This window comes from Schistocerca americana, chromosome 3 (assembly GCF_021461395.2).
Source record: "Schistocerca americana isolate TAMUIC-IGC-003095 chromosome 3, iqSchAmer2.1, whole genome shotgun sequence".
Taxonomy (NCBI): Eukaryota; Metazoa; Arthropoda; class Insecta; order Orthoptera; family Acrididae; genus Schistocerca; species Schistocerca americana.
The window spans coordinates 256782117-256808576 of record NC_060121.1 but is presented as its reverse complement, the minus strand read 5'-3'; the positions used below and the strand labels follow the sequence as shown (position 1 = coordinate 256808576).

Sequence of the window (26460 nt, the reverse complement as noted above, 5' to 3'; positions counted from 1 at the left end):
CACTCGCCAGTCTTGTTCCAATGCGGCTAAATGTGTCACTTGTGGCAGGGATGCCCATGAGGGTGACTGTCCACCTCCGTCTCCTCGCTGTGTGAACTGTCAGGGTGACCATGCAGCGTCCTCCCGCGACTGTCCCATCTATGAGGAAGAATGCTTTATCCAAGAAATTCGGGTCAAAGAGAAAGTGTCCATCTCGGCTGCTCGCAAGCTATTAGCTAGTAGGAAGCCCACGCTGCTCCCAGCGGGGAAATACTCGGACTACCAGGGAGGTGGCAACCCAGACATGCGATCTGACCTTCAGCACCACGGTCGTCTGTTCGGCCAGTGCTAAGATTGCGCGGTCGACGTCTCTTCTTCCTCCCATCACCCCACAGACACAAGCCCCTTCATCAGCTTCTGCTAAGACGAAGACCCAGAAGTCAGATGCACTGGCCTTCAAGAAGGAACCATACCGTGCAGACTTCCTACGTACCTCGACCTCCCAGCCATCGACCAGTACTTCCACCAAACAACCTTCCAAGAAGGCTCATAGGAAGCACAGTTCTCCTTCTCCGCCATGGCGCATTTCTTCTCCTGCGCCACCCAGCGGTTGCCGCCTCAGGCCGTCATCCGTTTCACCTGGCCGCACATCTGGCCGTTCACCGGCGGAGGAAGCTCCCCCTCCCGGCCATCTTACCAAGATGGACGATGACTGTCCGCCTACTGATAGCAGCGGCAGTGCTTGTTCGAAGCCAGGCCCTCAGCGGCCTTCGAGGTGACCCCTTCTTTCATCTTCCTTTTCTTCTTACGATGGCACTTATTCACTGGAATATTCGCAGCATTCGCTCCAACCGAGAGGACTTGAAGTTGCTGCTCCGCTTGCACCGTCCGCTCATCGTAGCCCTCCAGGAGACAAAGCTACGCCCATGCGATCAAATTGCCTTGGCACACTACACCTCTGTGCGTTTTGACCTACCCCCAGTGGTAGGTATTCCGGCTCATGGAGGGGTTATGTTGCTGGTCCGGGATGATATTTACTACGATCCCATCATGTTGCACACCGGCCTGCAGGCAGTTGCCATCCGAATTACTCTCCCCACTTATACATTTTCCATTTTTACCGTTTACACTCCATCGTCGTCTGCCGTTTCCAGTGCAGACATGATGCAAATTATTGCTCAGCTACCTGCACCATTTTTGTTAACTGGAGACTTCAATGCCCACCATCCCCTTTGGGGCTCTCCAGCATCCTGCCCGAGGGGCTCCCTGTTAGCAGACCTTTTCAACCAGCTCAATCTTGTCTGCCTCAATACTGGCGCCCCTACTTTTCTTTCGGACACATCTCACACCTATTCCCATTTAGACCTCTCTATATGTACTACCCAACTTGCATGCCGGTTTGAGTGATATGCACTGTCTGATACATATTCGAGCAACCACTTCCCGTGTGTTATCCATCTCCTGCAGCATACCCCCTCTCCGTGCTCATCTAGTTGGACCATCTCCAAAGCAGACTGGGGGCTCTTCTCTTCCAGGGCGACCTTTCGGGATCAAACCTTCACAAGCTGCGATCGTCAGGTCGCACACCTCATGGAAGTCATTCTCATTGCTGCTGAATATTCCATCCCTCACCCTACTTCTTCTCCACGTCGCGTACCGGTTCCCTGGTGGACCGCAGCATGTAGAGACGCTTTACGTGCTCGTCGACGTGCTTTATGCACCTTTAAACGCCACCCTACAGTGGCGAATTGTATCAATTATAAACGATTACGTGCACAGTGTCGTCGTATTATTAAAGAAAGCAAGAAAGCCAGCTGGGCTGCTTTCACAAGCACCTTCAACAGTTTTACTCCTCCTTCTGTTGTCTGGGGTAGCCTGCGCCGGCTATCTGGCACTAAGGTCCACTCACCAGTTTCTGGCTTGACGGTCGCGAATGACGTCCTAGTGGCCCCTGAGGATGTCTCCAATGCCTTCGGCCGCTTTTTCGCAGAGGTTTCGAGCTCCGCTCATTACCACCCTGCCTTCCTCCCCCGCAAACAGGCAGAGGAGGCTAGGCCACCTAACTTCCGCTCCTCGAATCGTGAAAGTTATAATGCCCCATTCACCATGCGGGAACTCGAAAACGCACTTGCCCGGTCATGGTCCTCTGCTCCAGGGCCTGATTCTATTCATATTCAGATGCTGCGGGTAAAAGATTTCTTCTTCGTACTTACAATCCCATCTGGATTGAGGGACATGTTCCCGCATGCTGGCGCGAGTCTATTGTTGTCCCGATTCCTAAGCCGGGGAAGGACAAGCACTTGCCTTCCAGTTATCGACCCATGTGGCTTACCTGCTGTGTCTGTAAAGTGATGGAGCGAATGGTTAACTCTCGTTTGGTTTGGCTGCTCGAGTCTCGACGCCTACTTACCAATGTACAATGTGGATTTCGTAGGCGCCGCTCTGCTGTTGACCATTTGGTTACCTTGTCGACCTTCATTATGAATAACTTCTTGCGGAAGCGCCCGACCGCGGCTGTGTTCTTTGATTTGGAGAAGGCTTACGACACCTGTTGGAGGGCGGGCATTCTCCGCACCATGCATACATGGGGCCTTCGCGGTCGCCTCCCTCTTTTTATTCGTTCCTTTTTAATGGATTGACAGTTCAGGGTACGTGTAGGTTCTGTCCTGTCGGACACCTTTCGCCAGGAGAATGGAGTGCCACAGGGCTCAGTTTTGAGCGTCACTCTCTTCGCCATAGCGATCAATCCAATAATGGAGTGCCTCCCAGCTGATGTATCAGGCTCCCTGTTCGTGGACGATTTTACCATCTATTGCAGCGCGCAGCGTACATGTTTCCTGGAGCGCTGTCTTCAGCGTTCTCTTGACCGTCTTTACTCCTGGAGTGTCGCCAATGGCTTCCGTTTTTCTGCCAAGAAGACGGTCTGTATTAACTTATGGCGCTACAAAGAGTTTCTCCCACCGTCCTTACGACTCGATCCCGTTGCTCTCCCATTCGTGGAGACAACAAAATTTTTAGGTCTTACATTTGACAGGAAACTTAGCTGGTCTCCACATGTGTCATATTTGGCTGCCCGTTGCACCCGTTCTCTAAATGTCCTCCGTGTTCTCAGTGATATGTCGTGGGGAGCGGATCGAACCGTCCTACTTCGTCTATATCGGCCGATCGTCCGCTCCAAGCTGGATTATGGGAGCTTCGTATACTCCTCTGCACAGCCATCCATCTTACGCCGCCTCAACTCCATACAACATCGGGGTTTATGACTTGCGATCGGAGCGTTTTATACTAGTCCCATCGAGAGTCTTCATGCTGACGCTGGTGAATTGCCACTCACCTACCGACGCGATATACTGCTTTGTCGGTATGCCTGTCGGCTACTGTCAATGCCCGACCACCCGTCTTATCATTCCTTTTTTGACGACTCTCTCGACCGTCAATACGGGTTGTATGTCTCTGCCCTGCTACCCCCTGGAGTTCGCTTTCGTCGCCTCCTTCAGCACCTTAATTTTTCACTCCCTGCAACCTTTCGAGTGGGCGAGAGCCACACGCCACCTTGGCTCCAGGCTCAGGTTCGCGTTCACCTTGACCTCAGCTCACTCCCAAAGGAGGTTACCCCCGGTTCGGTCTACCACTCCCGTTTTGTCAAACTTCGTTCGAAGTTCATTAATATAACCTTCATTTATACAGATGGCTCTAAGACCAATGACGGGGTCGGGTGTTCTTTTATTGTCGGGGCACAAAGTTTCAAATACCGGCTCCATGGCCATTGTTCGGTCTTCACAGCTGAGCTCTTTGCCCTCTACCAGGCTGTTCTTTACATCTGCCGCCACCGACATTCTGCTTATGTCATCTGCTCCAATTCACTGAGTGCCATCCAGAGCCTCAGTGATCCGTATCCGGTTCACCCTTTAGTGCACTGGATCCAACGCTCTCTTCAGCAGCTGGTGGACGTCGGCTCTCCGGTTAGCTTTATGTGGGTTCCTGGCCATGTCGGTATCCCTGGAAACGAAGCTGCAGATGCCGCGGCCAAGGCTGCGGTCCTCCAGCCTCGGACAGCTTCTTGTTGTGTCCCTTCGTCAGATTGTAGCAGGGTCATTTGTCGGCGCATTTTATCGCTGTGGCATGCCGATTGGGCTGCACTTATGGACAACAAGCTTCGGGCCTTGAAACCTCTTCCCGCGACTTGGACGTCCTCCTCCCGCCCTTCTCGACGGGAGGAGGTCGTTTTGGCCCGGTTACGAATTGGACACTGCCGGTTCAGCCATTGCCATCTGCTGACGGCTGCGCCGGCGCCGTTCTGCCCATGTGGGTACTTGCTGACGGTCCGCCACATTTTAACGTCCTATCCGGATTTTAACACACTGCGTCTTGATCTTGGCCTGCCATGTACTCTAGATGCCATTTTAGCGGATGACCCATGAGCAGCTGCTCGCGTTCTTCATTTTATCAACTTGACAAACCTCTCTTAGGACATTTGATTATGCTGTTTTTTTTAATCCTATGCCTGTCAGTCCGTCTTTTATCGTGTTTTCCCTTTTAGTTGCTGTTTTAAACTTGTGCCTCGCGGCACATTCCTAACGTAGTCTGGGTGCTAATGACCATTGAAGTTGTGCGCCCTAAAACCACAAAAAAAAAAAAAAAAAAAAAAAAAAAACTCTCCCATTTTCCAACTTCATTACCCTCACCCTCTTTGCTCCTCTCTCTCTTTGTCACCTCCCCCTCTTCTACATCCCCCCCCCCCCCCTTCTTCAGTGTACCCCCTCCGTCGCCCTCACCAGCTTTTGCATTTATCAATTTCTAAATTTTAAGTAAATTTACACGAGTGCTCAGATTTTTTACAATTCTGATCAAGGCAAATGGTGACAGAAAATTTGACTCAGTATCATACAAAATTATGCAGCTGCAGATGGTCTCTCATCCCCTTTAATGTACAAAACTATGCTCATATAATTTTTAGCATGCTCCATGCTTACTCCAGCATTACCCATTATCTACTTAATGAAATTTAGTTTTCCATCATTAATAACTATCCAGCATACTATAACCTGCCTTTTCATATTCAAAGGTGGATAAGTAGTGTATTATGTGGTGTCTCCTGCAGTACTGTGGTGTCTTATGAAGTCCTCACTTTAAAGATGCACAGAGGGGTGCATTCTTGCATACACAATGTTTCCCCTGACCACTTGTTTTAAACTAGCATTTTTGCAATGTTTATACACACAGTTTATAGCCTGATTAATTAGCAATTTGAATGACTCTGCTTTACACATGATTGGTATTTCTTGTCATACTTTAAAGTTTAGTATTACATATTCTGAGAAGTTTCAAGAGGAGCTAAATATGACCCTACTATTACTGGAACAGTAAGTCCGTGTTAAGTTACTGTCAAACACGTATCTCTGTGGGGTACTGTTATGTCACAGTAGAACAGGAGTTAAATTTTGTGTAATTTCCAGCCTCTTCCCTATATTAGGCCAGTTTTAACATTTATCAGTGTGCTGTTTCTGTGTTAGTCAGGTACATTTAGCCAAACTGCTGGTTCAAATACTTTATTTTTTGTCAAGGCTTTAACTAAGACATATTTTCCCTGATAGCTGTCACTATTGTTTTAATGTATTAAAAGGAAAGGCTTGAAAGGTTTTAAGCCCACTCATTCAATAAGATTTTTTTTTCTTGCTAATAACTTCAGTGTAGAGGGACCTAAATCAAATTCCAAAACCATCCTTCAGTGGGGTGGCTCCACTGTCGTATGATAATCTTGTGTGCCATTCTCAGCCTAACACTTTGCAGTGAATTGAAAGGTTGGCTGATATTTACCTTCAGACAGCATTATTCCTAGTATTGCCAGTACTAAGTGTTAAACTGGAAAACAGTTATCTTAGAGTAGGAACTGTGTACTTCTTGTTCACAACTGAAAAATGAGTCAGCTGGGGAAGGTTGGAAAGGTGGTACATCACTAATAATGTACATTGAGAGGCAATGCTAGGAATTCATCTCCTGAAGGTAAATATTGGCCACTTTTTTTTCTCTCTTTCTTTGAAATTTTAACAATTTTGTCAACTGAATTTTTCATTTGCTACATTGAAATAAACTCTCTCCCCTTAGTTTAACAAAAGAGTGATATCCAAGCTGAATATGAATTATCTCATTGTATATTTGTGAAGTATGGCACAGTCCTCAAAATTAAGAGAATTGGCAGATATTCTGTAGATAGTGTAATATATTGAAAAGTGTCTAGTTAATTTATTGCATTTTCAACAAACATTTAAACATGTTTCAGGTAATGTTTATCTGCAAAACTGTGTATCTCTGAATTAATTCTATGAGAGTACACAGTTGTTTTCTTTTTATGTAGACTTGTTCAGTGTTAGAAGTTGTGAGTAATTTTGACAAACTAATATGATTTAGCTTTTCACTTGCTTTGTGGAGTAAACACACTTTCTCTTCCGCTTGTAGGGAGCTGAGTAAACATCGGGTCCTAACAACTTCTGAATGTGAGACAATACTGGTGTTTCTTCAAAATGCTGCATCTATTATTTATTGTTAAAATCTGTGTAATAATTCTGTTAATCACGCACATTGTGAGGAAAGTAAAGCTTTAATGTTAGAGTTAATGAAAAACAGTATCAGTTAAAGAAATCTCTTGTAACTGTGTTATCTCTAAGATGGCTTTTATGAACATAATGATAATATGATACTCTCTCATAAAATAGCCTTCTGCACTGATATGCCTACTGATGATGAATCTCTGGGACGAAAATGAGGAATATATGTACTTAATGAACTTACCTTAATTTTAAGGATGCACAGTTGTTAGTCATAAGAGAGCCTGTTGGTATGCTATTATTTGATACATTCAGTTCTGAAATTATATCATTATTATTCATTTACCATTTTATAGAAGTTCATAGATTATCAGAAGTATGAAAGGGTTTTTCTATTTTTTTTCCTACTATTAGTATGGTAAAGCCTGAGAAGTAGTGTGTAGTACATAATAGTGCTTAAGCAAAGCACTGTCTGATTAGTTAATATCTGTGTCAAACATTCTGTAAATAATTGTGTAAATTTTGTTTTAAAATAAAAATGTACCTGATACATTCATTTTCTTAAGGGTTCCAAATTAATAAGAATTTTCTGCTTTCATTACAAAACATTGTTGCATAAGATGCTCACTTTGTCTTCCTTGTGCTCCAGTTTCAAAAAATCGCAATATTAATGTATCTAGTTTTGTAAAATGTTCTGTGTCGAGTGATTTCAATTTCAGGTAGCTAGTTTCATTCTGTAGGTGCAGTATTGCAATGATCGTTTTGATGAAATGAACTCTCATTTATTACGTAGCATGCTGATGTGAACATTGATTTCCAATATTGCAGTAAAATTTCTGTGCACTATTAAAATAAACTGTGTTATGAGACTGGAGAAACCATTGTTTATATATGAAAAATATATAAATATTTAGTGAGAAAAGAATATATATATGTTATGGTGCATAGGTATGGTTCTGAAACCAGTGGCCGTTTCATTCTGTGTCTTTACTTTTTTTACCAGAGGTTCTGCACTCAGGACAAATTTTAAAGACAAGAAACTGTTTATATATACTTGTGCTGTTAAAATAAATTGTTGATGTTGTATTTTAAAAAGTTCTTATATCTTTTTTACAATGACCTTAATAACAACACAGACCTAAAACACCTGCCATGAATGAGGAGCAAGTCGTGTGTGTGTGTGTGTGTGTGTGTGTGTGTGTGTGTGTGTGTGTGTGTGTGTTTTAGATTACATTTAACATCCATACTGTCTTTGTCCTTTCAATTGTTATAGGTGAGCATAATAAAATAGGCAAAAATGCCATTATTTTGAAAAAAGCTGTTACTTCATCAGTTATACTAAGCAGCTGCTGATTATCTAAAAGGAAACAAGGAAGACAAGTGTTTAATGTTCCACTGAATGGATTCTCTGCTGTTGCTTGATTTTATAAAGACACAGTGGTAATAATTAGTATATTGAAGGGTGAAGAGGAAAGCAGTTGACTATTTCAAAGTGAATTGTTTGTTGTGAACAGAGAATCAGCATGATATGATTAATTGATTATGTAGCAGATGTTAGTTTTTAATTACATATTTCAGCCTTGAGTCATACAAGTGGTATCATTACTGGCTTTAACTTATTACCAAATTACATAGTTGTGCATCAACTGAAGAGCCCCTGAGTGACTGTGTAACATTTCAAATCATCTTATGATGGCTTGATAATAAGCAGAAACTTGCATGAGCTGAGACTGAAATAAATAAATAAAGAAATAAGTAAATTACAATAAGAAAACTAGAAGGTCCTTGTATTTCCCTAAGGTGAGTCTGTGGCCATAGTGGTGGCTGCTGAAAGTGAATAATGTTGAGGTGGGTGCTCAATAGAATGGAATGTGTTCTTGGTGATGGCTGTAACTAAGTACTGACATGCACCCCTGGTTATATGACTGTTAATAGCATCTGTCTTTGTGCAGTTTCCAGAGTTTCACATTAGTGTGGAATTCAGTTAATGTTTTCAACCTAGCAAAGATGAAATATGAAGAACATGGTATGTAGCTGATATCACATCCTTCTCCTGCAGGCCTCAATAAGTGTTATTTATTAGTTAATTTCTTGGGCATTCATTCCCATAATGTCGACATTTTGGTAGAAATAATGAAAACATTAGGAAAAAACAGAAAATAACTTGGGCAATTCCATGAATTGTGGTGCAAACAATGATTGTTATGCTAATTAAAGGCCAAAACAAATATACAGTACCTAAAGCACAAAGAAAACATATACAGTAATAGTTTTCAGTGAGACAGAAAAGACGATAAATTTTTAAGTTAAATGAAGGAGGACGAAAATGCTTAAAACTAAGCAGTGTACAACACCGGTTTCATTTTGTAAAATCAGGACATGAACTGTATAAATAGAAGAAAGATTTGCACAAGGAAAGAAATAAAGATTTAGAACTGCTCTTGAGAGTCAGTGTACATAATGGAGATCTGTGAGTCTGCGCTCTCTGAATTACTTGTGAGATGAACATTACTTATTTCCAGGCTTCTTTGACTTGGTTAAACAGATTCAGGAAATTATAAAGAAACCAAGTCACAAAATTATGAAGTTTAACACAAGTAAACTTGTAGAGGAGTTGTCATTAATAAGCAATACTATAGAGAAATTTGTAGCTGACATGAAGAAGGAGCTCCTTGTTATCCCCTAAAAGTTGTGTATAAAGACAATGAGTCAGGTTTTGTGCAAACCACACTTCATCATTTCAAGCAAAAAGAAAGACAGAGTCCCTTGTGCAATTGATGAATGCTTTAATACATTCATATACAAAAATCCCAGTGATAAGTATCTGTGAATTATTGTTTTCACAGCTTCATCTGTATCTTCAGGAACATCAAGGCAAATTAGGACAAAAAATTTAAAACAAAAAGGACTCTCTACTTGGAAATACCTTGTAATTGACATAGCAAAATATGGAAAAATGGGAGAAAGTAATTTTCAGTGCTACATCTGAAACATCTTCTTACCATTTGTAGAAAATATTTCATTATTTTTGTTGGATACTTGACGTGGACATAACAACCACCCCTGTCTTTAGGAGGACTGAAAAACTTTTAATATAACTCAGTAATTAACTTTCCATGTGTGGACAGACAGTAGGACCCTAATTGATAATGTTTTCTTTGTTGAAGCTTAAAGTAAGAAAATAACTGTTTACCCAATAACATATGCTCCCTCTGATAATGATGCACAGTTAGTTAGGATAAACAACACAGCACCTTACACTATGGATACTTCTCAGTGGAAATCAGTTAGAATAATTAATGACCCCAAGACAAATGTTTTTAAGAATACTTTACATGAGATGTAGTTTATAGTGAAGCAAATGCTAACATGGGATTGAATTTATTCCATGATATCCTCATATAATTATTTGAAAATAGCTTTCCACATAAGCTAAACTGAAAGGACACTAAACGGCGATGTGAAAAACCATGGATCTGTAGAGGGATTAACGTATCTTGTGAAAGGAAAAGGGAATGTATCTTTTGGCAAAATGGCAAGAACAAGTGGGGATTCTGCAGTAGTTGCACACTACAAAAACTACTCAAAATTACTAAGAAATGCTATTACAAAATCAAAGAACATGCACATAATGTCAGAAATAAGTACTTGCGACAACAGACTTAAGGCTATGCAAAATTTAGTGAAATGAGAGACAGGACAGCCAGCCACACAAAAACACATCATCACTATTGAACTAAATGGAAGGTCTGTAAATGATAAGTCAAAGGTAGCAAATGCATTTAATAATCATTTCTTAAATATAGTAGAACACACAGGGACAAACAGTTCAAGAGAAAAATCACAGCAGTATGTTGCAAATGTAATGTTATGTCTAACCAAAAGAATGCAGGAAGTTGTACTTAGTAATTCAAGCAAAATAATCCAGGGACATAATCCTGACTGGGGTGAAACCACAATTGGGGTTCCCCAGGGTTCAATCTTAGGTCCACTACAGTTCCTCATGTATGTGAACAATCTTCCATCTAGTATACAACAAGCAGAATTAACTCTTTTAGCAGATAACATTAGTATTGTAATCAACCCAAGCGTATGTACAGAAACAGAAGAAATGGTAAACAAAGTTCTTAAAAGTATCATTTACTGGTTTTCTGTGAATGGTCTCACCCTCAATTTTAAAAAGACACAACATATTCCGTTCTGCACATTTAGAGGTACTACACTGATGGTAAGTGTAACCCATGGTGAGGAAATAATAAATAGGGTGGAAACTTAAAAATTTTTTGGTGTCCCTATTGATGAGAATTTTAATTGAAAAAACACATTTTGGTACTCTTAAAACAACTTACTTCCACCACATTTTGTGCTTACAATCATTGTAAATCTTGGGCAGAAACAAATCACTAAGTTGATTTATTTTGCATATTTTCATTCAATAATGTCATATGGAATAATGTTCTGGGGAAAATCATCTTCATTGTGCATAAACGTGTTGTAAGAATAATATGTGGTGCTTGCCCATGATCACCTTATAGACATCTGTTTAAGGAGTTGGGCATTCTGACTACTGCTTCATAGTATATTTATTCCCTTGTGAAGTTCGTTGTAAGTAATCCATTACTGTTCAGAAAGAACAATGAGGTACACAATTACAACACCAGAAGGAAGAAAATGACATTCATTACTCCACGTTAAGTTTGTCTGTAGCACAAAGAGGGGTCACAATGATGTAACAAAAATTTTCGATCACTTACCCAGTGATATAAAATGTCTGAGAGACAGCAAAATAAAGTTTAATAACAAACTAAGAAACTTTCTCCTTGACAGCTCCTTCTATTCCTTAGAAGTATTTCCATTACTGTAATGCATAAAAGTTGGTGGGTAGGAATTACTAACTCACATCTGTATATCTTTTTTTCTAACTTCAGAATAGAACCGTAGGTAAAAATTAATTTGCGCTGTGAAATTAAGTGCATTTTACATGACTCGTTGGTTATCATTGTAATCTATCTTGCAAAATGATCCATGGAACATGTAACTGACTGACTGACTGACTGCCTGACTGACTGTCTCAGATTCCACCCGGAACCACTAATGTGATTCTGCATCTCTATAAAATATTTTCTCCATGGTGTAAAGCGTTTTTCAGAAAATTTCCGGCCAATATAATTTCCAATAGCTCTTTGTCATTTCAGCTTTATTAGCAGAACAGTATTGTTGAACTTCAGTTCAGTTTCTGCACTGTCAGTTTGCATCAGCACATTTTATGTATTTGATCAAGTATGCCTGGTATGCTGAACAGTGGTGTTTCCCTTCCTGTCCCTCTGTATCTACCTAAACAGCCACACCATCAGCCACCACTCCTCTCATACAAACCAAGCTTGGCAACCTCCTTAACATCCCACAGCTTTCACCACTGCCTCCCAGACCAAGAATAACCCATAATCCTAAGAACCAGTCACAACAGTACAGTGTCCTTCAACTCCCATCTAAAGCACTCTCCCCTCTTGAATCATCTGTATTATCTAAGGGTCTCACCTTCAGCCCTAGACCTGCATTTCATCATGCTGCTTTGGTTAAGGAACTACTTTCCTTCATGTGTAATGTCACCTGAAAATATCACTTTGCAACCCAAGTCCAAAACCTTCCCAACAGCAAACCTGGTATTGAACCCTGCCTTGAAGAATTCTGATCATGATCCCAACTTGATCTACCACCACTACCTAGAAATCATCTCTTACAAGCCTTTCAAGAATTCCTCACATTCAGCATAGCTTCATAACCCATTCTCGGGTCCCTACAGCATGACCCTAACCATCCTCTGTAGAACTCCGAACTCTATGTTTCCTAAAAGCTGATGGCTCCATCATTATCCTCTCAGCTGACAAAGAATCTACATAGTATGTGGCCAACAGGACTATATTAGTGGAGGTCTACACCAACTGTCCAACACCTCTACATACAGCATCTGCCATCAAGATCCCATCCTGATTCAAATTTACCTGCTGTCCTTCCTTAAAACCTCAGGCCCCTCACAAGGACTAACACTTCAAAGCCACAGAATTTCTTACCCCCACCCAAACTAGTCATCCCCAAATTTTATCTTCTTCGATCCACAAACCCAATCATCCTGGCCGCACTATAGTTGCTGGCTTCAAAGCATCCACCAGACATACATCTGACTTAGTTGATCAACACCTGCAACCCGTAGTACAAGGACTCCCCTCTTACACCAAAGATACCAACCATTTCCTAGATCATCTGATATCCGTGCCTGTCCCACTCCCACCACACATCTTGCTTGTCACCATTGATGCCACCTCCCTCTATACCAACATCCCCCATGTACTGTCAGTGCTCACCTAATTCCAAACCTATGATATCCTTCCTACTAACCCTAATCAACTTTATACTTACCAACAATTACTTCACCTTTGAGGGGCAGACATACAAACAGATCAGGGGAACAGCCATGGGAACCAGGATTGCTCCTTCCTATGTCAACCTTTTCATGGGCCACTTGGAGGGGGCTTTTCTGGGATCCTTAAGTCTTCAGCCCCTGGTTTGATTTTGATATAAGGGGCATTCAAAAAGAAACGAGCCGGAGGCATGATTACAGAAACCAGTACCTGTATATTAGAAATATTGACCCTGGCTGTTGAGACACTTGTCCCACCATGACACAAGGTAGTGAATGGCTGTCTCATAAAATTCCCGGGGCTGCAATGTTAACCAGTTCCGGGCATACAGCTGGATGTTGTCATTCGAAGAAGTTCAGGAAAGGTTATGCTGACGTTCTTCTTTGACCAAGATGGCCCCCTTCTGATTCACTTCCTGCAGCATTGGACAACAGTGAATGCCCAGTATTACTCACAAACCTTGACCAAACTTGACTCGCAAACCTTTGCCAAGCAATCAAATCAAAACGAGCAGGCAGTCTCTCCCGTGGGGGCATTCTGCTCCACGACATTGCAAAGCCTCATATGGCCAGCACAGTCATGGCACTCCTGCAGAAATTCAAATGGGAGGTTCTCGGCCACCCTTCATACAGTCCAGACCTCTCTACCTGTGATTATGCCATTTTTGGTCCTCTTAAAAAGGCTCTGAGGGGCAAATGATTCACCTCGGATGACGATATTCAGCTGGTCGTGCGGAACTGGTTAACATTACAGCTCCGGGAATTTTATGAGACAGCCATTCACCACCTTGTGTCTCAGTGGGACAAGTGTCTCAACAGCCAAGGTCAATACTTCTAACATACAGATGGTTTCTGTAACTACGTCTCCAGCTCATTTTTTAAACATCCATTATATATTAATAACATCTTCACTATATGGACTCATGGTGAGGCTGACCTGCTAAAATGCTTGGAATCTCAGAATACCTTCTCCCAATTAAACTTCACATGGTCCTATTCCGAATCCCATGCCACTTTCCTTGATGTTGATCTCGTCCTTGCCGAAGGCCAGCTACACACTTCTGTCCACATTAAACCTACCAACAAACAATAGTACTTATATTTTGATAGTTGCCATCCTTTATATGTCAAACGTCCCCCCCTCCCACCACACAGCCTTGACATCCGAGGGAAACATATTTGTTCGGATGCAGACTCTTTACATCAATACACCACCATTCTCACCTCAGCCTTAACTGCACCCACCAGCCTAGTTAAGAAGCCGACTTCCCAGGCCAATACATCCAATCCTGGTATTGCTGATCCCTTCCAAAAACCAACTTCGGAGCACACCATTGATGACTCAGCATTATCCTGGTCTGGAAAGTGTTAATCAGCTACTTTGACAGGGCCATCAGTTGTTAAAATTGTGACCTGAAATGAGATCCATTCTGTCTGAAATTTTGTGCACCACAACTAGAATAGCTTTCTGTCACCCTCCTGATATCCACAATATTCTTGTCAGACCCTATGCTCCTTCTGCACCTATCTCCCCACACTGTGGCTCCTACCCCTGTGACCATCCCTGCTGCAAGACTTGCCTTATGCACCCTCCTACCACCACCTATAGCAACCCTGTAACTGGCAAAACATATACTATCAAAGGGAGAGCCACCTGCAAAACAACATGTCATATTGACTAACACCAAATTATCAATTAGTATGAATGGGCATAGGCAGAGGGTGTACACTGGCAACTTGCAGTATCCTCTTGCAGAGCATACTCTACAACATGACAATAGTGACCTCGGCATCTGTTTCACCACAAGCGTCATCTCCATTCTTTGCCCAGACACTAGTTTCTCAGAACTCCACAGGTGGGACTAGTACTACAACATGTCCTTGGTTCTTGCCACTCACCTGGCTGAATTTATATTAATTTCTTATGTCTCAGCATTTTTTCACTATAACCACTCTTTGCTTCCCTCCATTTTAGTTTTCTACACCTTTCAGTGTCTTACCTTACTATTTTTCACCAACCCCATCCCCCCTCTGTTACGTACAATGCACGTAGCTTTTAACTCTTATTAACTCATGCATGATGTTTAAGCAGTAATCTCTGTCTGCACATTGCCCTGTCTTCTACCTTTAATCTCTCAGGTTTTCAAATCTCGTCCGATGCAGTCCCCAACAATCAATCTTTCCTTTTCATCCCATACGGTTACTCAACCCTGACCTGCGGTTTTGGGTGACTTTACCAAAATCTACCACTTTTCTTGGACCTCTCCAGTCCTTTTCCTTCACCCCTCTTCTTTCCTCTTCAATCCTTCTGTCTGAAGAAAGAGCCACTGGCTCCAAAAGCTTGCAAATTACAGCTGTGTTCTTTCGCCGCTTGGTGAGTAGATTTTTTATCTATCTAATTAAATAATTTTGTCATTAATTGATTGTTTTCATTAAACAATGGAAAATCCAGGATGGAATGTAACAATATTGAGAAGGAAAGTTGCTACTCACCATATAGTGGAGATGCTGAGTCGCGATAGGCACAACAAAAAGATTCACACAATTGTGGCTTTCAGCTGTTAAGGCTTTTGTCAACAGTAGACACACATACACACACATGTGAAAGCTATAATTGTGCGAATCGTTTTGGTGTGCCTATCATGACTAGCATCTTCACTATATGGTGAGTAGCAACTTTCCTTGTCAATATTGTTGATTGTTTTCATTGCAATATAGAATATGTGCTTCAAATAGACAAATTGTCAAAATTAGCTAATCGGATGATTTAAATAAAGTGATGAGGGTACAAGCTGGAGAGGGGGTGGGGACAACTCATATTAGTTTAGGAGTGAATGACAAAATAATTTTGATATTTCATGAAAAATATCTCTGGAAGCACTTCCTACCAGTCAATAGCCTATCCATCACATGTTTTGTCTTTCTTTGAACTGTTACAGAACTGATCAGAAGCGATTAGTCTGTCTTTATAGTGAGGCATGATGTGAGTCTAGTTCACCTTCTCCATCCTGTGCTGGTTGTGCCACTGGCAATGTCCTGTTTTTAGGAAGCATCCCAGTATTCCCCTGGAATGATTTGAGAGAAAAAAATTGGGATAATTGCATCAATTAACAACCCTAAATCTTCATTTCATTTTGTAAATTTCACTCACTGTGAAGTGGACCTTGTGTAATCTTGCAAAGTGTTTGCTGACAGAAAATCTTTAAATTCTGATATGCAGTTCATCACCATCTTCAGTTATTATGGAAACGTACTGAAAATGTAAGCTGTACAGGACGCACATTTTTTTGTATGAAAGATGACAATATGTTCCTCACACATGGATTATTTTTCCTAGTTATTTGTCTGTTTCAGGCAAATGCATCTTATCTCCGAAAAACATCTGTATTGCAATATAAATGCATGAATCTAGTTTATGGAATAGTTGCATACATGAGTTCAATGAATCAACAACATATCCCATTTGGGCATCCTGTGGCCTAAAATTATTATTTCTGTATGACTGAAGTCTCCCAAAAATATTAACCTCACATGACAGGAATAAAGGTGAGCAATGAAAGTCAGCATAAATTTACCACTGTTGCTGACAGTGGTAACATTATCAGCAAAGGGTAGTTGCATTTCACTTCTACAACAGGTCATAAAACTGTGCTTTCCACAATAGCTCCTTATCTGCAAAATTTTATGTCTTTCTTTTCATTTTTCTTACTGCCACAGCAACAAAGTACGATGTCACTCATAAAATTACATACATGTAGTATTTGTTGTACTACTCAGCCTGTCAGCCGTTAACCAGGAATTGAGTCCCTTCAGTACATTACTTGGTTTATTGTTCAGTTCACAACATGAATCAGATGCAAGTTTATTTCCTGTCAAGTAACTGTCTAAAGTCACTTTTTGCTTCCTTCCACATTATTAAGATGAAATAAACTGTGTGGTTTCCACTAATTTCACACTGATTTGTCTATGAGCGTAGTATGAGGCAGAAATCGAGTGAGGTGGCGCAGTAGTTAGCACACTGTACTTGTATTAGGAAGGACGTCTGTTCAAACCCATGTCCAGCTATCTGATTTAGGGTGATTTATTTGTCTCCTTCTACACCATAGAGGAATTTTTAGATATAAATTAGGGAAAAAAAGAAAAAAAACAAAACAAAAAAATTCAAAAAAAATAATAAAATAAAAATAAAAAAAATAAAGAAAAACAAAAAACACAAAAAAATAAAGTTGTTACATTAACTTAAGTATGTTGTTAAATTAACCTAATTATGTCATGTATTGGAAAATTTGACTCGTTCCACATCATTACGAAATATCGTATTCATGATCCATGGAACTAGTATTAATCTAATCTAATCTAATAACATACAATGCTAATTGTTTGAATCGAGCCCACGAGACGTGTTGTTGGAAATATGGATAATCCAGTTTTGTTAATATAAAACTCTAGTAAATATTGATGTAACCTTTTTGTGAAAAAAATTAAATTTACACAAGACAATTGATAAACAACATCCTGCTCAAATATTCAGTTCATACTTAATGAAATCTTCAACTGAGTAGTATCATTGCTAAAGTAGAGGATCATATATCCTTTTTTCAGTGAATCTAGGTTTTTATTAACAATGTACTTGCAGACTTGTAATATCGAGAGAAGCTTTTCTGAGAAAGATAAATATGTTAAAACATATAAATTTAAGCATAAGAAGTATTTTCTGAAAGAATTTGTCTGGAGTGTTGCACTATACAGAAGTGAAATGTGTGCAACAAATAGTACAAACAAGAAGAAAATAAAAGCTTTTGAAAAGTTGTGTTGCAGAAGAATGCTGAAGATTAGATGGGTAGATCAGTTCACACAGGATGGACTATCAAGGAAAGATGCATAAAACTGAAGACCACAACAACAACAACTCATACAACTCCCTGCAAGCTACGTGCCATCAACGATTCATGATGGAATACTCCAAACTATTCCCTATAGGTCATACACAACAATAATGAAAAATATGGAAGATGGTCGTGCTATCTATGAGGTCTTCCCAAATAGTGATAGCTGGTCTCTTTATGACTAGGGATCATTGCTATCCTAGCAGCCTACTAAATGTCACAATATGCCAGCTACACCTCATTTTTGTCGCCTAAATTGGTTGTAACACAATGTGACAGAACATTTAATTTTGTTAGAGGTTTATTATACACTGGACACCACATTTTTCAAGTATCTCTAAATCTACCCATGGCAGTTACGTGGCATGGCTTTTTCTTGCTGGTTTCTTCTGCAGGTGCTGTTGGACTGTGATGCAACAAGTACATGTGTAATTTGCTGTTCTGAATACCTATGAAACACCTCTCTCTCTCTCTCTCTCTCTCTCTCTCTCTCTCTCTCTCTATCTATCTATCTATCTATCTGTCTATCTATATAGCTATCTCTCTATCTGAGGTGTCACAGTTCTTCCTCAAGGCTTTGTTTATGAGACAATGTATATATGCTCCATGGAGTATTGTCTATAGAATCCTCTGTGAAGGGGGGTAATGGCTTGTGTTATGAAGATGGAAGTTACTACAAATGGACTCACTGTTGTCACAGTGGCTGATGGATCCATTTGCTCTTCTCTTAACCAGAGTGTCAAAACAAGGTAGCTTATCCTCCAGTCTAAATTCATTGTGAATTTCATAATACATCAGTGCTAAAGACATTCGTGAAGTTCTCCATCTCATGTGTCCAGACTACAAATATATCATCAACATACCAAAAGGAAAGTGTTAGCTCCAAGTAAGTTGGAAATTACTGGAACTAACCGACTGTCTCACCAAAAAGTGATGAAGCTGACAGAGAACGTAGCAAAAGAGATCTGTTAAATCCTTCTCAAATTTCTCAGCAATTAGTTTCAAAGATTCATTGAGTGAGACTCTCATCAATATAAAACTGCATAGAAACTGACCATGAAATTTCTCTTCTGAACTGCAACTCACCAGGACAGTGATCAAAAATGGCAGAGTTGCTGATAAAGTGTTCACATTTTCCCACATTATAATTAACTAGGTTCTTCATATATTTGGCAAGCAATTATATAGGTGCACCAGTGCAGTTTTGGTTTCTCATACAACCACAGTGTAATAATTGCACATGCTGTTATTTTTGTACTGAAACATGTTGTGCTCAACAGTGTGTTCTCCATAGAACAAGCAGAATCCACTGCTGTGCCCAATTCAGTGGCTGCTTCACAACCCATGCCATTTGGATCCTCCCTGTCAAAACCAGTTTCTCTGACCTACATAGATTGATTACATCCTTGAAGCCTGTAATTCTGCTGACCTCATCTCCAGTAGCCCTTGCTCCTTGTCCACCTCCATCCCTGCTTCATGTCCCTAAATTCACACTTACTGCACTCACATCCTCTTCTCAACAGTCTCCCTCCTCTTCTATTCCATCTCTCCCTCCCAAACAACTCTACCACATCATTGTGCACCATGACAACTGCTGATGACTGTGGTCGAAACGAGGTCACTGGTGCCATATTCTTATCCTGTGCATTATCTGCTTCCAACTCCTATCCATCAATCCAGCCTTCCATAATCCTCTCTCCCATTCTCTAGCTGCTACCCCCCCCCCCCTTTTCCCCCATGCCAGCTGGGACAATGTAGCCATACAATTGTATGAGTGTCTAGTTATATATATTTACTCTACAGCTCTGAAGAAGGATTTTTTCAAAAGCTAGCAACATTCCCGATCTTGTTTATATGACTACTGATGACTCAACTCATCAACTGTTTGGTAAATTGTTATCTTTACTCTTTAAATTATAAATATTTTTATTACTCCAGTGTCAGAAACACTTAGTACAAAGTTAAAAACTACCATCACTGGAAAAAAAAGTGTGTAATACCACTTCTGACCTATACATTGCAACTTGAAACACATACTTCATTGTCTTCAACATTCAGTCACCAGTACAATGAAAAGGTCATGCTACACACTCGAGCTTATGTTTTCGTGGTTGATTTTTGTCAAACTCACATTTAATGTTATTGGGACTGACACAGACCCATCTCACAAGAAGTTAAATCCACTAAGACAGAAAATGAATCTGCAAGCAAGATCATTTAGGCAAGACTTAGTATCAACGATGGGCATAAACCTGTAACTGCAACCTTTTGTTGGCTGACAGAGTAACGCCCAAATGTAATGAAAAACTTCAGAGATAATCTCGGCTGGCTAATACATATGTTCTCCAAACATACCATTATCTTTAGAGGAGACCTGAATCATTCAACAACCAACTGACAAACTTAACAGTCTTATAAAGTGATTGGTATAATAAGTCATGGCACCAAATAGGCTAGGATTCTTTGAGGATGTCCACATTGAAACGGGTATCAGTAATCATGGGAAAATAAAACAAGCAGAAAAAAATACATTGTCAGTAAACTACATAAAAATGCAGTAATGTCACATCTCAATGAAAAATGTGAAGCATTTAGTTCTGGGCAGTGACATGTAGGGAACTGAGGCTCAAGTTAAAATAATAGTTTACCAAATACTGTATAGATATGTAGTAGCTATCAGAACAAATTATAATTAATTGAAACCCTCAGCTGCCGACAGGTGTTGTTGATATACCTCGATTGTATGAGTGTGTAGCTATATATATTTACTCTATTGCTCCGAAGAAGGATTTGTTCGAAAGCTAGCAACATTCCCAGTCTTGTTTATATGACTACTGATGACTCAACTCAACTATTAGAACAGTTTATGATGGGAGGGAGCCACCAGGACATATAGTCTCTGTGAAAAACTTACAAGAAAGAGCAACTACTGCACAATATATGTTAAACAGGGCACAGAGGTATAGCTAGAGAGATACTAAATGAAATGCATTTGGCTGTGAAAAGGGTAATGTGTAAAATCTTATATGTCTACTGTAAAAGAAAGTTACTGAAAGACTTCCCTCTAACCCAAATACATTCTTGTCATATGTTACAGCTGTTACTAGTATCAAAGTTGGTGTCCAGACACTCATTGATGACACAGGAACTGAAACTAAGAATAGCAGAGCAAAAGCAGAAACCTGTTTTCAGATGTTCTGTACAAAGACAGATCTATCAGCAGAGCACTAATTTAATACTTACATTGTCGTGACTTTGCAAGACAGCCAAGCCACTATGAGGTGAAGCCGAAAGGCACGCGTTTAAGCTCACGCAGGCTGGCGTGAGGTCTGGAACAGTTAAAGGAGGTGAGACTATTAAAAAAAGGTACGTGGCTTTTGGAATACTTTACTTTAATCCATAATTGGTGAACATCGGTCTGACGGTACATGCATCACAAGATAAATAGCAAATCATAATGGCGCCTTGCTAGGTCGTAGCAAATGACGTAGCTGAAGGCTATGCTAACTATCGTCTCGGCAAATGAGAGCGTAATTTGTCAGTGAACCATTGCTAGCAAAGTCGGCTGTACAACTGGGGCGAGTGCTAGGACGTCTCTCTAGACCTGCCATGTGGCGGCGCTCGGTCTGCAATCACTGACAGTGGCGACACACGGGTCCGACGTATACTAACGGACCGTGGCCGATTTAAAGGCTACCACCTAGCAAGTATGGTGTCTGGCGGTGACACCACATTCCTCCCCTGCAAATCGGCGTACGGTTGTGTTATAAGGCTTCCGCCCGCCGTGGGGAGGACCCCATGTTGACGTATGCGACGAGGTGGGGAGCCTAACAACAGGCGAGGCTGTGCCACCCGCACCCTGCCATTCGGTCCGAGGGGAGCTAGGAAACGCCTGAAAACCTAGTCCAGGGTGCACGCCAACATGCGGTGTATGAGCCCGTAAAGAGACAGGAGGGGCCGAAGGGTCGACCTCCGTCGGGTCGGGGCACTCGACGGGTGAAGACGTGCTATGGTCCGGAGCGGGCAATAACGCGTCCTCCCGAGAATGAGACCCTTTCAACTTCAACATCTGTGACTTGAAAGTCCTGACCAATCGTTCAGCGGCACCGTTTGACTGTGGCGAAAACGGCACGGATGTCAGATGTTGAATACCATTGGCCTTGCAGAATGACTGAAATTCTGCGGACATGAATTGTGGACCATTGTCGGAAAGAATAGTCTGTGGAAGACCTTCAATGCAAAAGATAGAGGATAACGCTTGGATCGTGGCAGATGACATCGTGGAAGACATCCGGACAACAAAAGGAAAATTACTGAATGAATCTACCACAACCAACCATCGAGCATTCCAGAATGGACCAGCAAAATCGATGTGTAAGTGTTGCCAAGGGGTAGTGGCTTTCGGCCATGCAAAGAATTTCCGCGGTGGTGTCGATTGTTGTTCAGCACACGCCATACAAGAAGAGCACATATTCATAATCGCAGCATTGATTCCGAACCAAGTACAGTGCTGACGAGCAAGTTATTTCGTTCTCACTATAACCCAATGTCCGTGGTGGAGAAGCCGTAAGACAGAGGACTGTAACGAATGTGGGACCACGACCCTGGACTGATCATTATCAGAACGCAACAGCAAAACACCACGTCATACAAAAAGTCTCTCCTTGTGAGCAAAAAATCGGCGAACCAACGGATCCTCGATCCATGACTTTGACAAGGGCCATTGCGTAGCAACAAAACGCAGAATGGTAGCAAGGACAGGGTCGGCAGCTGTGGCTGTAGCTACACAACGAAAATCAATTGGAAACGATTCGACCACGTCATCGGTTTCCGAATCAATGAACATGCAAGCAAGTTCGAAGGAATCGAATGCTCTATCCTCAGCAACAGGCAAACGGGACAACGCATTGGCGTTTCCGTGCTTAGCAGTGGACCGATAGAAGATATCGTAGCGGTACTGTGAGAGGAAAATAGACCAGAGAATGAATTTCTGCGCTGTACGTGGAGGTACAGGTTTGGTCGGATGGAAAAGCGATGTCAAAGGTTTGTGGTCTGTGATGAGCCAATGCTTCTTTCTCGATCTGTGAATAATTTCTTTGCGCAGACGAGAGCAATTTGGATGCAAAGGCAATAGGGCGATCGTGCGATCCATCTTTGTGCGCAAGCACAGCACCGATCCCGAAATCCGATGCATCCACCATCAACAAAAGGGGCTTCCGGGGATCGAATGGCGTAAGGCAAGTATTGGAAAGCAACGCCGATTTCAACTGGCGAATGGTGCGTTCACATTCCGTCGTCCAGACGAATGGAACACCTTTACGGCGTAAGCGATGAAGCGGAGCTGAAATGGAAGAGGCATGGCGCACATAGCGATGATAGTAATTAATTTTTCCCAGCACACTCTGTACCTGCTTCAAATTCTGCGGCGAAGGCAAGTCTTGTATGGCACGGAGGTGCTCTGGACTCGGATGTATGCCTTGGGCATTGAGAACATGGCCCAGATAGGGTAAGTCATGAGCAAAAAACACACATTTGTTCTTCCGCAAGCGAAGACCATTTTGTCGCAAGACCTGAAATAATGTTCTCAGATTGGCTAAATGTTCTTCTTCTATCTTTCCGGAGATCACAATATCGTCCAGATAGTTTGCTGCAGTAGGGACCGACGCACAAACAGTTTGTAAATATTGCTGAAACAATGCAGGGGCGGATGCACACCCGAATGGCAGTCATTTGAATCGATACAAACCAAGATGCGTGTTAACCACCAAAACGCTCTGGGATTTTTCGTCCACCGGTATTTGCAAGTACGTATCTGCTAGGTCCAACATCGAAAAATATTTACCCGGGCACAGTTTGTCAAAAAGATCTTCCAGACGGGGTAAAGGAAAAGTTGCAGTCACTAGTTGTGGATTCACTGTTGCCTTGAAGTCCACAAAAGTCTCAATTTTCCGGAAGGTTTTTGCAAAATTACTAAGGGTGATGCCCAGAGAGAAGCCTGCACACGTTCAATCACACCATGTGATTCCAAATCGTGTAATGCTCTTGCGACCTCATCACGCAATGCGTGGGGAACATTGCGCGCTCCGAAAAATTTTGGTTGCGTGTTTACTTTCAGTTCCAAATGTGCTTTATAGTTCTTAGCGCAACCAAGGCCCGGTGCAAAAATGTCTGCAAATTCTTCACATAGACGAGTAACACTTGCTGAAGGCACAGTCTGGTTCACTGATAGGACCTGATTGACTATAGACAAGTTAAACAACTGAAACAAATCGAAACCATACAAGTTCACTGCAGAAGAAGAACGAAGGACGTAAAATGACAAAAGTTTTGTTTGTCCCTTGTATGTTGTAAGAAGGCTGCACTGTCCTAACACAGGGATAGCTTGTCCTGAATAACTACTTAACTTAACATTTGCGGCACGCAACGGAGGTGTGCCCAGCTGTTTGTACGTGTCGTGATTGATCAAGAAAACTGCAGCTCCAGTATCGAGCTGGAATGGTATCACGTTGCCATTAATGTCCAAGTCTACAAAAAGTTTATAGTCCTGCTAACGACAAGAGCGACTGTCTCGTGCAACGTGAACTGACACTGGTACAGAATCACTCGCAACTTGACGGGATTTCTGGCGATGTCGACGCACACTATTCGTGGGATGAACACAGTCACTGTTAGAGAGAGTGGCACTGGGTGGAGTGGAATGAACTACATGAATGTCCATGGGCGAAGGTTCATGAGCCTGAGTATTCTGGGTTCGATTCCGATTCCGGCACGAAGCAAAGGGCCTGGAACGGTTGTGAGTGTCCGTTCTGAGCTTTTTCTGGCAAACACTTTGAACATGTCCTTTTTCATTACAGAGAAAGCAAATAGCCTGGCGTGAAGGGCAATTCTCACGCGAATGTCTAGTAGCACACCATGGGCATGATTTTAGCACTGCATTTGCCTGCTTGCACGGCACACGTGGCTGAGAGCTTGGTGGCAGCTGCGCGGATGGGTGCAAGGGCTGTTTACTGTTCCGTGCAGTGCGCCCGGCGGGCCGGTTAAAGTGACACACGGCCGGTGAAGTTTCAAATGATTCCTGCGCAAAGTCAAGTGTGTCCTGCTGATCCAATATGTCTATCACTTGTTGAAGGGAGGGATTGACTAGTTTCAAAATCTGTTTCCTTATACAAACATCAGAAACGTTCTGTGCAATATCATCACGTACCATAGTATCTGAATAGGGGAGTCCACATTCACACACAAAAGCACAATCCCTAGTAAGGCCTTGCAAAGTTGCAACCCTCTCCCTATTAGTCTGACCGGCCGTACGTTTCGTACAAAAGAAGGTATACCTTTTTGCAACTACATTGACTGATTCTTTGAAATATGCATCTAATGCAGACAAAATTTCGTCGTTGGACAGAGTTGCTATGTCGCATCGGGGAAATAATTTCACTATCACACGGTACGTCTGGACGCCTACGGCGGAAAGGAGAAAAGGCTGCCGCTCATTACCTTGAATTCTGTAGGCGGTGAGATGGAATCCAAATTGGCGTGACCACTCCGTCCAGCTTTCCAGTGCAGCATCAAAAGGACGAAAAGGTGGTGCAACAGCGTGTTGTGGCTGCGGTAGCGGTGGAGCGGCGGCTGCCGCATCATTTTGCATTGCACGTTGACCCTGGACGAGCTGTCCAAGGGCATCCAATAAGGCCTGCGTCTGCTGATTCTGTAAGCGATAAAATTCGGACAGTACATCTGGAGATTGTGGCGAAACCATGACACAAGTAAATCAGGCAATATCAATATGCAAAATCCTCATCATCAATTGTTGTGACTTGGCAAGACAGCCAAGCCACTATGAAGTGAAGCCGAAAGGCACGCGTTTAAGCTCGCGCAGGCTGGCGTGAGGTCTGGATCAGTTAAAGGAGGTGAGACTAGTAAAAAAAGGTACGTGGCTTTTGGAATACTTAACTTTAATCCATAATTGGTGAACATCGGTCTGACGGTACATGCATCACAAGATAAATAGCAAATGATAATGGCGCCTTGCTAGGTCGTAGCAAATGACGTAGCTGAAGGCTATGCTAACTATCGTCTCGGCAAATGAGAGCGTAATTTGTCAGTGAACCATTGCTAGCAAAGTCGGCTGTACAGCTGGGGCGAGTGCTAGGACGTCTCTCTAGACCTGCCGTGTGGCGGCGCTCGGTCTGCAATCACTGACAGTGGCGACACACGGGTCCGACGTATACCAACGGACCGCGGCCGATTTAAAGGCTACCACCTAGCAAGTGTGGTGTCTGGCGGTGACACCACATACATCACTGCAAAAATGAGTGATATAGGTATAACTGTCAGTGGCATTCGTAAATATGTGAAACGATTAAAATAGAACAAGGAGCAAGAGCCAGATGGAATCCCTCCCAGAATCTATACAAATTTTGCAGCTGAGTTAATTCCTGTCTTAAATATAATATAATATCTTAATCTTTGGAACAAGATAACTGTGATCACTGGTTAGAAAAAAAGCTCCGTTCACATCTGTCTACAAGCAAGAGTAGCAGGAGTGATCCACAAAATTATTGTCCAATATCTTTGACACCCATCTGTTGCAGAATACTGGAACATATTCTGAGCTTAAACATAATTAGGTGTT

The 26460-nt window shown here is 41.9% G+C and overlaps 1 protein-coding gene across 1 annotated transcript in view; it reads left to right on the top strand.

The window, feature by feature from the left end:
- The window catches only part of LOC124607133 (FAD synthase-like), an 87089-nt gene extending 79467 nt beyond the window's left edge, over positions 1 to 7622 (top strand). The window contains exon 6 of the mRNA XM_047139340.1: positions 6436 to 7622. The gene's annotated coding sequence lies outside the window, so the exon portion shown is untranslated. The remainder of the gene's footprint in view (positions 1 to 6435) is intronic.
- Positions 7623 to 26460: the final 18838 nt, after the last annotated feature.